Source organism: Miniopterus schreibersii (genome assembly GCF_964146895.1).
Source record: "Miniopterus schreibersii genome assembly, chromosome: 2".
Taxonomy (NCBI): Eukaryota; Metazoa; Chordata; class Mammalia; order Chiroptera; family Miniopteridae; genus Miniopterus; species Miniopterus schreibersii.
The window spans coordinates 136,762,168-136,776,959 of record NC_138102.1 but is presented as its reverse complement, the minus strand read 5'-3'; the positions used below and the strand labels follow the sequence as shown (position 1 = coordinate 136,776,959).

General features: G+C 48.5%; 1 pseudogene across 1 annotated transcript; it reads right to left on the bottom strand.

The window, feature by feature from the left end:
* Positions 1 to 2,303: 2,303 nt before the first annotated feature.
* Positions 2,304 to 3,443, bottom strand: LOC308552533 (cytochrome c oxidase subunit 5B, mitochondrial pseudogene; annotated as a pseudogene). The gene is made up of 3 exons: positions 3,198 to 3,443; positions 2,758 to 2,818; positions 2,304 to 2,398 (listed from the first exon to the last, which is right to left on the bottom strand). The product of its transcript is annotated as a cytochrome c oxidase subunit 5B, mitochondrial pseudogene (transcript).
* Between the last annotated feature and the right edge of the window lie 11,349 nt (positions 3,444 to 14,792).

The window sequence follows — 14,792 nt, the reverse complement described above, 5'->3', positions numbered from 1 at the left end:
ACAGAGCAGGCTGCCTTTATGTACTTATTGTATGAGTCTTGATTCTATGTTTTAACCAGTGTTTTTTTGTCCAGTGATCCGCAGCAAGAAACCCATTTTATATTGTGAAGTACTTGAAATAAGTTTCATGGGGACAATATTTATCCTTGCAATATGGACACACCCTGATATTTTCTATTGTATTTATTGTAATCTATTTCATTTTTTTAAGGTGCTGGCCGTAACCCTCTAAATTGATTTCATGATCCACTTCCAGGTTGTGATCTACAGTTGGAACAACACTGCTTTCATCTCCTGTTTGCTGTGGATACCGTATGGGGGGCTCTAGCTGTTCCTGAAAGGTGCAGAGGAGATGGCCCTCAAGTACCTCTTGCTTTGAGGTCAAAGAAAGGTTTATGTATAAGAAAGCAGACAGAAACTCTTCTAAGACCTTAGGCACAGGCTGTGAATAGAACCCAGGGTGGGGGTGGAGGGTGGGGGGTATAAGATGAGGGAAGGTCCGAGAGGCCTGGTGTCGACCTCTGTACCTCCAGAAACTATAAAGGCAGTGACAGCTTTACTGGAGCCTGGAACCCCAAAACCCAGATAGGTAGGGGCTCTTGATGGCATGTGCGTCTCACTGCCCTGTCCCCAGATTATGGGTCTCCATGACAGAAAGCTGTTCGGGGTCATGATGGGCCTCTTTCTTATAGTTAAGAGGATGAGGGAGGTGGGAGGCAAGTGGACATTCTAACTTCTGCCTAAAACAGTCTTTAAAATAACCTCCTGCCTCCAGTCCCTGGGGCAGTTGCTGGCTGTGTGACTTTGGGTAGGCTGGTTAGTTAGGTTCAAGGGTGATAGCTGAAGCCAGGGCTCTCTAGGCCTAACAGCTCTCCTAAGAGAAAGCTATGGACCCTCTCTGGTCACCTATCTGTTGCATTCCTTTACCTCACCTTTTCCTCAACTGCTGAGAGGCAATTTGGAAACAGTACCCTTCCCCCACCTCAGTGCAAAAAGTGGGGTGGTAAGGGTGGGGCTCAAAGGAGTGGCAGTCCCTGTCTGTCACCCATGTATACTCCAGTTGGACTGGGTGTTCCTGAGCCAAGGTTTGGGAAAGGGAAGCAGAGCTGGAGAAACTTCCTCTGTGAATTACACGTTTACTCTAAAACACTGTCAGCGTTGAGCTGATGGAGACCTTTTATAACCTTATGGTGCTGTTGAAATGTTCCATTAAAATTAAAAGAATTTTTGTTACAAATGGAAAACATCCATTTTCTTGGTTTCTCTGATTGTTCCTGCAGTCTCACTTCTGTTTTGTATTGTAATTGGAAGGTGGGGTCTCAGCTCCATCGTCTGGAGCCCTGTGCCTTCCTGTCATGAGGCTTGTGTGGTTCCTTGGTTCCATCCTGGCTGCACAGGGCAAGATGCAGGGGGTGAGGTGGGATGGGTTGAGGGAAGGAGACCAGGTGACAGTGACTGAAGAGCTATGGGGGTACCAGATGCTGGGGCTAGGGAGGAAGGGAGAAGCCTGTGGAAATAGGTAGAAGCTTCTCTGTAGAGTAGCCTGGGAAATCTCACTAGGGCTCAGATTTGGGATACTGCATTCTGCAAGGTGCAGGCCTGCTCATCCATCGCATCCCTACTACTTAGTTACTTAACCTCTTGATTTAGTTTCCTCATATTAAAATGGGGATAATAGTAGTACCTACTTCATAGGTTATTGTGAGGATTCAAGGAGATAATATATCTCATTTAATGAGCGAGCGCCTGAAACACTGGAAGTGTTTAATAAATATCACATCATCAGCCTTTCCTCCAAACCTGGTCCTTCTGCATCCATCATCTGCCCAGTTCCCCAAGCCAAAACCCTGAGGCCACTCAAGACTCTTCCTGCCTGCTCATAACACCCCCCAATCTGCCCTGAAGACCAGTGGCTCTTTCCCTCACAAGTATTTGTGTAGCCTTTTCACTCTTTCCATTTCCACTGCTACTATTTGAGGGGAGGCTGGCCACAGGTTCCTAATCAACCTCTGCTTCTCTAGGTCCCAAATCCAAATCCATCCCCAGCCCTCCTAGGAGATGCAAATCTGGCCCTGTCTGTAAGGAATGATTCAGCAGTTCCCCCAAGACTTTCAGGACCAAGCTCAGATGCCAGCTCTGGCTCCTGTTGGCTTACCCACCCCATGTCCCACCCCTTCCCCACACTTTTTTTTTGGGGGGGGGAGCCAAAGCAATGGCTAGTGTTTTGAATGAGTTAGTGCAGGGGCTCAGTGGGGCAACTGGTGGAGCACCAGCTTATAATGGGTTCCACAGTTAGGGCATTGCTAGGTTTCGCCTTTGTGAAGCCAGAAACAGATGACAGCACTGTTATCTTCTTCACACATGCAGCCCGCTACTGATTTGTTGGTGCTGAAAGATGCTATATAGGTAGTTAGGCAGACAATAGCAGAGCAAGGACGTTGGGCCAGGTACAGAAGCTCATCAGTGCAGAAAGCCCTGGTTGCCCACCAAGGGGCAAAACTGGGAAAACAAGAGCCTCACCCCCAGGATGGCCTTTGCTCCCCTAGCATATTGCTGGTCACGTGGTTTTAGACCCCTTGACCTATTCCTCCCTAAAGATAACATCTAGGCCTCAGTTGCATTTCAGCTCCAGGCCCAGAAAAGCAGCAAAACCAGACAAGCCAGGCAGTGGCTGCCTCAGGACCAGCTGCATTGACTAATAACACCCTGCTTTGCCACAGACCAATCAGTGGAGACCATGACCCTGGAAGAGCACACCTGGAAAGTGGATGAATATTCCATTGATATACTCGCCTGAGACCTCCCCTAAGGGTTCCACCTGCAAGAGAAAGATAATAGGCTCAGGACAAAGGACCCCTCATGCTCTCCCCACTAGGGGAGCAAGCCAGTGCTGCCACCTTCCCTCTTCTTTCCTCCGAAGGGACCCCATGCGACTTACAGCCAGGGGAGCAATGGGCAACGGCAGCTTCTCCCAGGCTTACCCCCTGAACCTGTCCCCAAGGCCCCCTTGTCTCTCTGACTGCCCAGTGAGCCAGGGCAGCCCAGCCTAGGCTCTCCTCTTACTTCTTCTATGCCCTTCCTTGTTTCACCGTCCTAAGTATATTTATGCTGCAGTCAATAAATTCTTGCTTTCTTTTCTACACTGTCTCTTGATTGAAATCTTTCCCTCAAGAAGGCAAGAACTGAGGTCTCCTCACCATCTCTCCAGTAACAGAGGGGACTGAATTCGGGCCTTCCTTGGTGCCCAAAGCTGCCTTTGGGGCTAGCACATTACATAGGTCCAGTATCTTCCATGCAGCCATCATAACCTCCCACTCCAGCCCAGTCTCCTGGCCATCAGTAGGAACACCACCTCTAGAAGCAGCGGCCCCCCCTTTGGGACCGTGGGCCCCCAGGGCCTGCACAACCAGCACTCCAGCTCCACAAAGTAACCTTGAAGCCATCTACAACAGCAGCACTTCCGGGACAGGCTCCAGAGGCAGGCGGCCTCTTCCCTACACTTAAAACTTTCTTTCTAGAAGTACTAAGCACCAGGGACTCTTTGATGCCCTGTGCCTCCACATTTTTGCACAGGCAATTCTCTCTGCTGGGATGCCCTTCCCCCTCGTGTGATGACTCCTCACCCTTTAATATACGATTCAAGTGCCAGGTCCCAGCCTGACTTAGGTGCTCCTCTGTGCTCCCCTATTTTCTTTCTGGTTTCCTTGACTGTTCCACCCACTCCTCTGTCAGCTCCTTGAGGGCAGGGACTGTCTTCCCCCCCCCCCCCCCTCTCTCATGCCTTTGACAGGGCCTGGCATACAGTAGGCTCTGTTGGAAGGCAGTCCCAGCAGGCACCTTCCTCTCTGGGCAGTGCTGATCTCCTGGGCCACTGAGGCAGGGAGTCTGGGAGGTGCAATGCCAGCCTCCTAAGCACTTTCTCCACCACCCAGGACGGGGGAGTTCCAGACCCGGGGCTGAGCCTCGCGGCCTGGCCACCACCACAGGTACGGGAGCCCCGTCCTATCTAACCAGGGCTTTGTGAAAACGACCGACAGACCTCACCCAGGGGTTCAGAAAGGGCGCGTGGGGTGCACGCACTCGCAGCAGGGCACACCTTCGACCTCCCATCCCACGGACAATGCGCCAGGCTGTAAGATAAGGACGAGTGGAACTATTTGGGGCGGGAGCCAGCGGGCCTGTCTGGGGTTCCCTCCTCCCTGGATCCTGGTTCCACAGGAGCACAGCCTCCCCCTCCCCCACCGAGTCGTGGGCAGTCACGTGACCTGCGCCCCTAGCAGCCACTAATCGTTTGGCTCCGGCCCTTCTCCTAAATAGGGAAGCTACAGGAGCGGATCGGGTTTCTCCGCCCGTACTTACAGGTTCCCTGGACGAAGCCAAACCTCCCCTTCCCTCGCTACCCCTGCTGGCGCGGTGGGGAAAGGAGAGAAGGGCCCTCCTCGCCCCACCCCCACCCTCCATGGCCCCCGCCCGGGTGCGGCAGCTCCCTCTCCCCCCGCAGCTCAGCGGCAGCTCCGGGGCGCAGCTTAGGTCGCCGCATTCCAAACCCCGGCGGCTCTTTGAGGTCACGTGGCGAGGTGGGGGTGGGGCGACAGGAAGCCCCTGACCCCGGCCGGCGACTTGGAGGCTTTTCCAGCGATGCAAACTCTGGTCACTTCTGCCCAGGCCTCCAGGAGACCAGATTCGTGTTGGCCTCTAGAGCTGTGGGAGTGACGCACGGTGGGTTTTTACCCTCCAGCGCCTACTGTGTGTCTGGCCCTTGCCTACCGCTCAGGCTTCTTGCCTCCAGTCCTCCCCGCACCCCAGGCAAGGGCTGCATACCTTTCCAGTGGAAGACACTGGCCTGGAGTCACCAAGGCCTGCCAGCTCCAAGGGATAGAATCTCAGCTGTTGGCCTGCAACGTGGACAGGGAGGTGAGAAAGCTGAGTAGAGCCAGTCGCTCAGTTTAGGCCAAAATTTAACCTTGTTGGGCAGGCCAAAGCAAGAGCGAACCGTGTCCCCTCCATTTAGCTTGGGTCCCAAACCTCTCAGAGCTGTACTTTGGGTCTGCTAAGGGAAACTAAAAGGGTATTGATTTTCTTCCCAGCTGGGCAGACAGTCCCTAACCTGCTTACGCCATTCTAGTGCAAACACAGATGGACAGTCTATACTGGAGCTGCCCCTGATCATATGAAGGGGCCTTGGCTTCTTTATAGAGCGAGGCTGGAGTGAGTACATAGACTGCAGTTGAGGCCATAGCCAACTTGTCTGAAAAGTATGACCTTGTAGGACAGAATGGAGATGGCAGAAGGGAGTAGACAGAATGGAGATGGCAGAAGGGAGGCAGGTTTTGGATGGAGACAGAGGCCTGAATTTTTTGTGAATCATTAATTCACTCATTCTAATATTTATTAAGCCCTGTGTTTAGCCATTTGCATGATCATTGACTATTTCACCATGTTCCAGGCCTCGTCCTGAGGCTAAATTGAATAAGACGGGCTCCTGCCCTCATAGAGCTTATAGTCTAGCAGGAAAGCTGAACAAGTGAGGGGCATTTACAGTACAGTGTGGTAAGGGGCATTTCATACGATGGGAAGCACAGCTGTATGAAAGCACAGGGGAGGTGCATTTTTGTCCTGATCAGGTTGGGAAGGAGGATGGCTATGGAGGAAGTGTTATCTAAGGTAAGGCCTAAAGTATAAACCATCATTAATCTGTTGGGGTGAGAGTAGAGTTGGAAAGAGTAACCTTCCAGGTAGAGGACACAGTGCATACAAACTTCCAAAGACATGACCTGGAAACTGACAGTTAAGTAGAGCTGGAGTATAGCCATCCTGTCCACAGCTGATGGAACAGGAGGAGGTGGAGAGATTGCATCTGGGAGGAAGTGGGCTGAGCTGATGAGTAATGCCCACCCGGGAGGGGAGGAGAATGGAGAACCCCCCTGCTCCTTTGAGTTCACACAGAGTACCATAGGCATGCTGTGGTGGACGATGTAACACTTCCTTTGATAGCTGCTTTATAAAATTAATATTTATTTTTATGATGATAATACACATAGCTTAAAAATCAAGTAGTTCTAAAGGGCTTGTAACAAACACAGAAGTCCCCCTGGCCTTTCTCCCAGTCTTATCCTATTCCCCAGGGGTGACCACTTCCAACTCTTTTAGCTTCTTCTGCTGGTATTTCCTTCCATATTTCTAAATAATATATGTACTACCATACTGGATTCATCTATCTAATATGTTGACTTTTTGTTTTAGTAGGTGAGGATTTTGATTCTCTTACGTGCTTCCTCCCCTTCCCCATCCCCATTTTGTTTATATTATAATTTATGGTTAACTCTATGTTCTGTGACTTCATTATTGACTTTAAAATATTGTTTACTTTTGAGGCAAGTATTCTGGTTACTTTTTTTTCTAATATAACTTTCTGTTTTGTGCTCTGTTTATATTTCCTTTCTGGTACAACTTTTTTGTTTTTTCCTGGAGTTAATTGCCTCATTTTTCATTTGCTTGGTTTCCTTTGAAACTCTGGCTCCATCTTCCCACACTCTTCAACAGTTCTGTAAAATGCCTTCTCAGTCAGTACATTATGCATACGGCCAAACCTGTCATAAAATCTTATTTTGGTTTTCCTTGGAGATCTTTTTCCTGGGATGCTTTTCTCTGGAGGTGTTGCTCTCCAGGCCAGCATACTTGTCACCCTCAGACTTCCCATTCTCAGTAGTTAAGAGTTCTCTTTGCCCTTTCCTCTTTCCAGTACCCTGTGTCTTCCTCTTTCTCAGCTTACTCCCTTGTTTGGATGAAGCACATCCTTCAATAGCTTTCTGAGAAAGAGTGCCTGGGAGGTAACATTTTAGAGATTTTTCCGTATCTAAAATGGCTTTATCCCACCCTCACCTGTGAGGAATAGTTTTGACTGGGTATAGAATTTTAGGTTGAAAATCCTTTTTCTTTAAAAATTTGAAGACATTGCTCCTTTTTCAGCTTCTAATTTTGCATTTGAATCTCATACTATTTTGATTCCTGAGACTTTGAATTCACCTCCCCCACCCCACCCCTACTTTTAGAATTTTCTCTTTTCTCCCTGATATATTGAAATGTCACAGTATATTGGCATTCATTTTTCTAGGCACTTGATAGTTCTCTTTATTATCTTTTATAATTTTTATTGATTGATTGTGGGGGGGGGGAGAGATTTGTTGTTCCACTTATTTATGCATTCATTGGCTGCTTCTTGTATGTGCCCTGACAGGGGATAGAATCCACAACCTTGGAGTATTGGAATGATGCTGTAACCAACTGAGCTACCCAGCCAGGGCTACTTGATAGTTCTTTTTAATCTAACTGTGGTTTTCAAAGTGTGGTCTCTGGACCAGCATCATCAGCATCACCTGTGGGAAAATGTTAGAAATGCAGATATGGGGCCCCATCCCACATCTACTGAACCAGAAATTGTGATAGGGCCCAGCAATCTGTGTTTAACAAGCCCTCCAGGTATTCTGATTCATGCTAAATTTTAATAACCTCTGTTCTAACAATTTATGTCCTTTCATTCTGGGAATTTATTATGTCTTTGAACTTTCTGCAACCCCTATTATTTGGAATACTGGACCTCTTGGATTGATCCTCCAATTATTTTATTATTTTTCTATCTACCATCTATTTCTTCTGTTTTCTGAGTGATTTCCTTAATGTTATATCCCAATCTGTTTTGCTATGTTGTTATGGTCTTTTTCTTTTTTAAAAATTTTTTTTCAAGAGTGCTTTCTTGTTCCGTTTTTTATTTAAAAAATAAATGGTTTCAGCCCAGCCAGGCGTGCCTTAGCGGTTGAGCATCGACCTAGGATTCATGAGATCGCAGTTTGATTCCCGGTCAGGGCACATGCCCGGGTTGCGGGCTCGATCCTCAGTTGGGGGCATGCAGGAGGCAGCCAATCAATGACTCTCTCATCATTGATATTTCTCTCTCTCTCTCTCCCTCCCTCTCTCTGAAATCAATAAAGACATATATTTTTTTTAAAAAGAGGTGTCATGTTTTTATTCTCTGGACTCTTGCAGTATCTTATCTATCTGAGGATATTAATCTGAAATATTCTCCCTGTATGGTTTCTGTTTCCTCTGACTTTATGTTTTCTGTTTTTTGGTGTGTGGTGTTTTTTTATTGGTATCATGTTGGAGACTTCCTCAGATGTCTGGTCTTCCTGGGCTGTCCATTCATATTTGAGAAGGAGGCACTGGAGAGCCAGTTGGAAGCTCTCAAGCTCTCAACGTGGCCTCATGGTAGTGCAATTAGGTGGCTGGCCGGACTCTTTCACTGGGGAGCTCCAATTGTCAGTGTTAAATGGCAGTTTGATTTTTCTGGAAAAGGATCCTGTAGACTTGACCTTCCCACTTGAAGGTTATAAGCTCACCTGCCCAGAGTCCCAGAGCTGGGTGCCGTGTGGAAGTAGCGAGAGGTGTGTGGCAAGCAGGCTAAGGAACACAATTCAGAATCCTGGTTTTCCAACTGTTTTTGATCCCAATCCTTCTTCTCTACCCCACCCTCTCTGTAAAGCCCAGAATCTCTCTGTTTCAGTGTCTCCAGAATTGACTTTCCTTCTCTTGCATGAGTGGGGTAAGGGACAAAATAAGTCACTTGATTGTACTGAGAATGGCTGGGTTTCCTGACTATCTAATTACTCTTTAAATAGGTCTTTGAACAAATTTTCAGTTTTGGCTTACTTGCTACTTCCCATTCCTGAGCTTCTCCAGGCTTATGAGGGAAGAGCCAGCTTGCTTCTTGGGGTGTCTGCCTCTGGATGTTTGGGGCTACCTGTGCCAGTCATCCGCCACTTATAAAAACTTACTGTTTTTATATGATGTGGTTCAGGATTCTAAATGTCTCCTAGTTTATTTGAAGATGGAGTTTGGGTTTCTGTTTCTTATTTTTGTCGTTTGGGGTTGATTTCTGAGAGAAGGGACAGAAAGGGCTCTACTCCAGCATCTTATGATCAGGGTCTGAGATGTCTTGAGGTGGACAGCAGCCCCACACTCTTGATCCTGCTCATGCAGACTCAGTGAGTGGGTATCTGTAGGAGGAAGGTGAGCAAGGGGAGGAGAGGAGCTGAGGGAACTTGAGTAGGATCCCTCCAGAGGTGACAAAGTTAGCACTGGGTCCCAGTGAAGCCTCTTTGAGGTGAGACAGTGAGAATCAGTGGTGAGTACAGCTGGGAACAGGGATAGAGGTAGTAGGCAGCAGGGAGTAACCCCCAGCTCAGAGGGAGTGAGTGGGGGGAGCCTTCCAAGACCAGAGGGAGGGGCAGTAGAGTGACTGGCTTTGGGGCAGGCCATTCGCAAGGAGGCAGAAGAAGGTAAGACAATATTGACAACCACTAATTGGATATTGATATGGCCAGGGACTGGGCCAAGTTTTTCAAAGCAGGCTCAATGGAAATGGGGAGCCAAGAGGAGGAAGGAAAGGAGTTTGAGGTCAGAGAAGGAAGGTCTGAGTCTCAGATTTGAGGGTGGTGATGATGGAGCCTTGGGTCCAGAGCTGGGAGAGCTGCTCACTTGCAGAACCACAAAACAGCATGTCTCTGAGGAGGGTGAGAGAGGAGCTGGGAGGAAAATGGCTGCATAATTGCTCAAGTCTTCTGAAGGAAAGGCTGCGGGTGGGAGAGGCCAGCCAATCATCTAGATGGATGGCCTCTTGGACACGAAGGAAAGATAGACTTTTTAAAAGAGAGGGTAGTCACTTCTGTCCACTTCAATATGAATATCCATGTGACCCACCTTCCCCAGAGTATATAGCCTGGTGGTATAGTCAGAATAGAGTCACCTGAAATATACAGCTTCCAATCCAGCTCTCAAAACCCAACCAGCCTTTTCCTGGGTCTTAGGGCTATTTCATGCCCGCGTCTGTGTGGCCATTCTATTTCATGGGTGTGTGCTGACATCACTCCTCCTGGCTGTGAATGCTGCTCCTGTCACTCCTCACCGAGGAGCCCCAGAGCTGCCTCAGCCAGAATTCTGTGGTTACAGGCCACAGAAACCAACTCTGGCTAACTTAAGCAGAAAAACAATTTGTTGGAAGGTTATTGGGCAGCTCATAGATTCAGCAGCCACTCCCTACCTTTTTTTTTTTTTTTTGTGCTGGTAAGCCTCAGTTTTGTTCCCGGATTTACCTGCCCTGTACCCAGGGAAGGAGACCCTTCTCAGCCACAAGAGATAGATGTTGATAAGTCTAAGCAGCCAATCAGGTGCTTCTATCTCTTTGCCAGTGACTGGTTAAACTTAGGCATGTGGTGCAACCCTGGCAAATGAGATATAAGGGAAAGCCACGAGGCCAGGGATCTGGACAGAATCACAGAGAAGCTGACTGGAGCCTTGACTTTATTGAAGGTGGAATTAACCCTCTCTGCCTCTGAAAAATGATATATTTGCTCATTGTTAAGCCACTTTTAGTTGGTCTTCTGTTGCTTTCAAGCAAAAGGTTCTAACTGATACATAAATGCCAGGCATCTTTCCCGAGTACTTGGTGGGATAAAGGAGGGGGAAATAAACTGATGGCTAAAGGGCAGGATTAATAAGTTTTCAATATAAAAGAGGCTGACACATCTTTTGGAGACACAAGGATTATCTTATAGATAAGTATTACTGAAAATGCTAGAGAGAAGGGGAATAACTGAGGGAGGAGGCCACCGCCCTTTAAACAGACACTGTGTGTCAGGCACCATGAAAGGGTCTAGGATAGAGTGATGAACAGAAAACAGGATCCCTGCTCTTAAGGAACCGTCAGTCTGGGTGGGGTGGAGAGACAATGAGCATGTAAATAACAAAATAAACAGGGTAAGATAATGGAAGGTAATTTGGGGGGGTGGGTGGTTAATTTTGATAGAGGGTGGTCAAGAAAGTTCTCTCTCAAGAGAAGACGCAAAGGGTGAAAATAGCCAGTTACGTGAAGAACTAAATGGAGATTCCAGAAAATGTGTTAGGGCAGCAGTTGGCTCTGTCCTGGGCTGGGAGTCCAATACCTATTCCAGAAAGGGAAAGAGGTGGCAGCAAAGCTTGCCTTAGATACTCATGCAGGCCAGGAGTGACAGAGTAGCTGGTGACATGTATTTTCCCAGGTCTGGTGTGGACATCACTAGGCCTGTAGTAGGACAGTCTGGAGATCTAGGTGTCACTGCCTTTCTATAGGCTGGAAAGATCTGAATGGGGTATTTGGAGGGAGAGCCTGTGGGTTGAAGGAAGGACACTTGGGGCCAGCAGATGATCCTCTGGTCACTGAGTGCCAGCTGCCTCCTGTCTCTCCTTGCCCATCCATTCTGGAGTTTCAACATGTTCTCCTGTTATTGTTCTTTTGTTGTTGTTGTCTTATTTTTATTTATTGATTTATTTTAGAGAGATAGGAAAGGATAGAGAGAGAAACATTGATTCATTGTCCCACTTATGCATTTATTGGTTGATTCTTGTATGTGCCCTGAATGGGGATCAAACCCACAACCTTGGTGTATCGGGACGACAATCTAGCCAACTGAGCTACCTGGCCAGGGCAACGTGTTCCCTTGTTTTAACATGCCTTAATTTGGGCTACGATAGCAGAATACTAGGTGGCTTATAAACAACGTAAATTTATTTTGTACACTTCTGGGGACTGGAAAGTCCAAGATCAAGGTGCTGGCAGATTCAGAGTCTATAGGGGTCTGCTTGCTGGCTCATAGATGGCTATCTTATAGCTGTGTCCTCACTGGGCAGAAGGGGCAAGAGAGCTCTATGGGATCTCTTTCATAAGGGCACTAATTCTTTTTGTGGGACTCATGACCTAGTCACCTCCCAAAGGCCCCATCTCCAAATACCATCACATTAGGGGTTAGGATCTCAACATATGAATTTTAGGAGGAACACAAACATTCAGCCCATAACAAACCACTCAGCCAAATCAATAAGCACTTGCAGAGTGTTTACATTTTGTGTAGCTTCTGCTGGGAGTTTGTGTGGGATAGATACCATAACAAAAATACAAGACCTGGTCTCAAGGAGCTTGCTGATCAAGAATTCAAGAACACTACAGCTAAAACAATTAGAAAACAATTTATGAGTAGAAAATCAAGGACACCCAATAGAGTTATATACCATAGGCAGCTATTGCAAGTTCCTCACTGTCTACTGCATCAGTCACAATCTCCCAACCTAGCACCGATGATTCTCTTTTCCTTTCCACTACTCCCTTTTTCCCTCAGGGTTAGGGCAGACTATTTCTTACTAGCCCCCCAAATCCCTTTAGAGGTGATTCATCATGTTGGAGCCTGATATGTGATTTCTGCTCATTCTGTGCCCCTTCCTCCAGTCTCTTAGGGATGTGAAGGGGGAGGAAGAGAGAGGGACCAGTCAGCTGGACTGAGGCTCCTTTGCCCAGAGATGACAGGGCCACAGTGGGGCCCCTTCAAGGTCTTACCCAGCAAAACATCCTTGTTTGGGGGATCCTGTAGCTGAACAAATAAGACAAATATTGGATGCTTACCATGTTGGTCTGTTGAAAAGGCAGACCCCTAACATTTTTCTTGTATTGTCTCATTAAATCCACACAACAGTCCTACATGGTGGGGACTTTATTCAGTTTTACAATTGAGGAAACTAAGGCACAGAGAGATAAAGTCACTTGCCCTACTCAGAGAGTAAGTGGTGCAGCCAAGATCTGAACCCAAGCAGTCTGACTTCAGCATCCCTGGTTGACACCACTGTACATGCTGCCAAATTGGCTCATTCTAGGAATTTCCCTTTTCCTTGCCACAACATTAGGATCTGAGTTACAGGCCATTCCGAGCAAGGACCAGTTCCCCTCTTCCCTCTATGAGGCGAGGGAGCTGGGGTCCAAAAGGAGAGGAATTCCAGAAGAGACTGCCATTTTTTGGCTATTTTTCCTCAACATTCCCCAGGCAGGGAGCTCTAACTTTTGATTTGCTAGGTGTCCGTCTGTCCTTCTAATTAACGCCAGGGTCAGCCTTTAGCCGGAGCCCTTCCTATAGCTGAAACCCATAGGCCTGGGGCTCAGGATCCAGTCTTCTGTGGGAGCCAGAGAGAGCAGAGCAAGTACTGGCTCCCGGTAGTTTCCTGTGATGATGTTCCCTTCGCCTCATCTATAAAAAGCATCAGTATGATCTACCCCATTTATGGCGGAGGCTAGGGTGGCAGAGTGTGCGGAAGGAGGAAGAATCAGGCTGAAACAGCTCCTCTTTGCCTCCCTAGATTCTCTTCCAAAATGCTGTCAGCACTGCCAGTTGGAAAATATTTTTCTCCCTCCCTTTGTCTTCTTTCTTATTTAAAAAAAAAAAAAAAAAAGCCATCTGGTGTCAAATTCACTCCTGGCACATCATAAAGGGTAGCACTAAAAATGTCCCTGAAAAACTAAAGCAAACCACAGCAGTACACATGGGATTTTAATCTTAGCATCCTAGAATTTCAGAGCTGCTAGGGGCCTCAGAGATCAAACCGTTCCTGGTACATAGGAGGAAACCGAGGCCGGGAGGGATTCGAGCACGCTTTCAAAAGTGTTTATTGAGCTCCTACTATGTTCAAGCCACTCCTCTGGCCTGGGAGATTAATCATGAGCATCAAAGACAAAGCCCCTGCCTTGTTGGGCTTTTCACGGAGGTTCTCGCCGCGCTCCTCGAGCAGGCCTGTGTCCCAGGCTCCCAAACTGCCCGGACGCTTGGCCGCCCGGGCCCACGGGCCGCGTGGCCGTCACCCCCCGACTGCGAGCCCGCCGGGCCGTGGGCGGCGCCGCTTCCCGCTCCGCGCGCTGTTTACCCTGGGGCGCAGCTCGGGCGCGCCCGCCGCCCGCCGCCGTAATCTCCCACCGCTTCCTCCCGCGCCGCCCGGCCCCGCATTCCTCAGGCTTGAGCAACAACTTTCCCTCCGAAGGCGGCTGGGCCGCGGCCAGGCGGGCCGCTCGCGCGGGGCCTCTCGCGGGGCGCGGCCGGGGCGCCAGCAGGGGCCTCCGAAGGGGGTGCGGCCTGGGGCTCGGGTTCGGCCGGCCGGGCGGGGTCGGAGCGCAGCGCGGGGCTGGTCGCGCCGCCCGCCCGCCCGCGGTGGCAGGATGGCCTCAGGAGCAGGTGGGTGCGTGGGCCTCACCCTGGCCTTGGCCGCCCAGCCTGGCGCCCTGCACCCGGGGAGCACGCAGTTTTCTTCGATTTTTCACTCCAGTTCTGAAGATTTTTTGACATCAGAAAGAGGAGGCCGTGTAGTAACTACAGAAGAGAGGTCTTAACCTATTTCTTGCTCTGGATCTAAATATTTATAACAATCATATTAATACAAGCTCTTTTATCCTTTAAGTACATTTTCATGCCTACTGAACTTCAACATATCTCTTGGTTTCTTACTACTTTGCTCGTTTTACAAATGAGAAAGCCCAGAGACATAGTTCCACGGCTAGTCAGAAGCTGAGAAGGAGCTCATCCAACTCAGCGCCTTCTCTGGGGCCACCTTAGGTCTCCTAAGTCTTTCAGGTCAAGCAAGGTCCTTCCTGGACTCTGATGTAATGGGGAGAGAAACTGGCCCCATTTTTCAGTCCTGGAAGCTGAGTGTGGGAACGTGTAGGGTGGAGTGGGGTTAGATAAGCAGATTGAACTCTAGACCCACTAAAATATCAGCTCCAGGAGGGCAGGGATTAGGCTGTATTGTTTGCTACTGTACTCCTGGCTCTGAAAACAATGCTTGGCACATAGTAGCTGCTTAATAAATATTTGTTCAGTGGATCAATGAATGCAGCAAAGGTCTTTAGATTCTCAACTAAAAATTAAACATGTATCCTCTCTTCTTGCTCT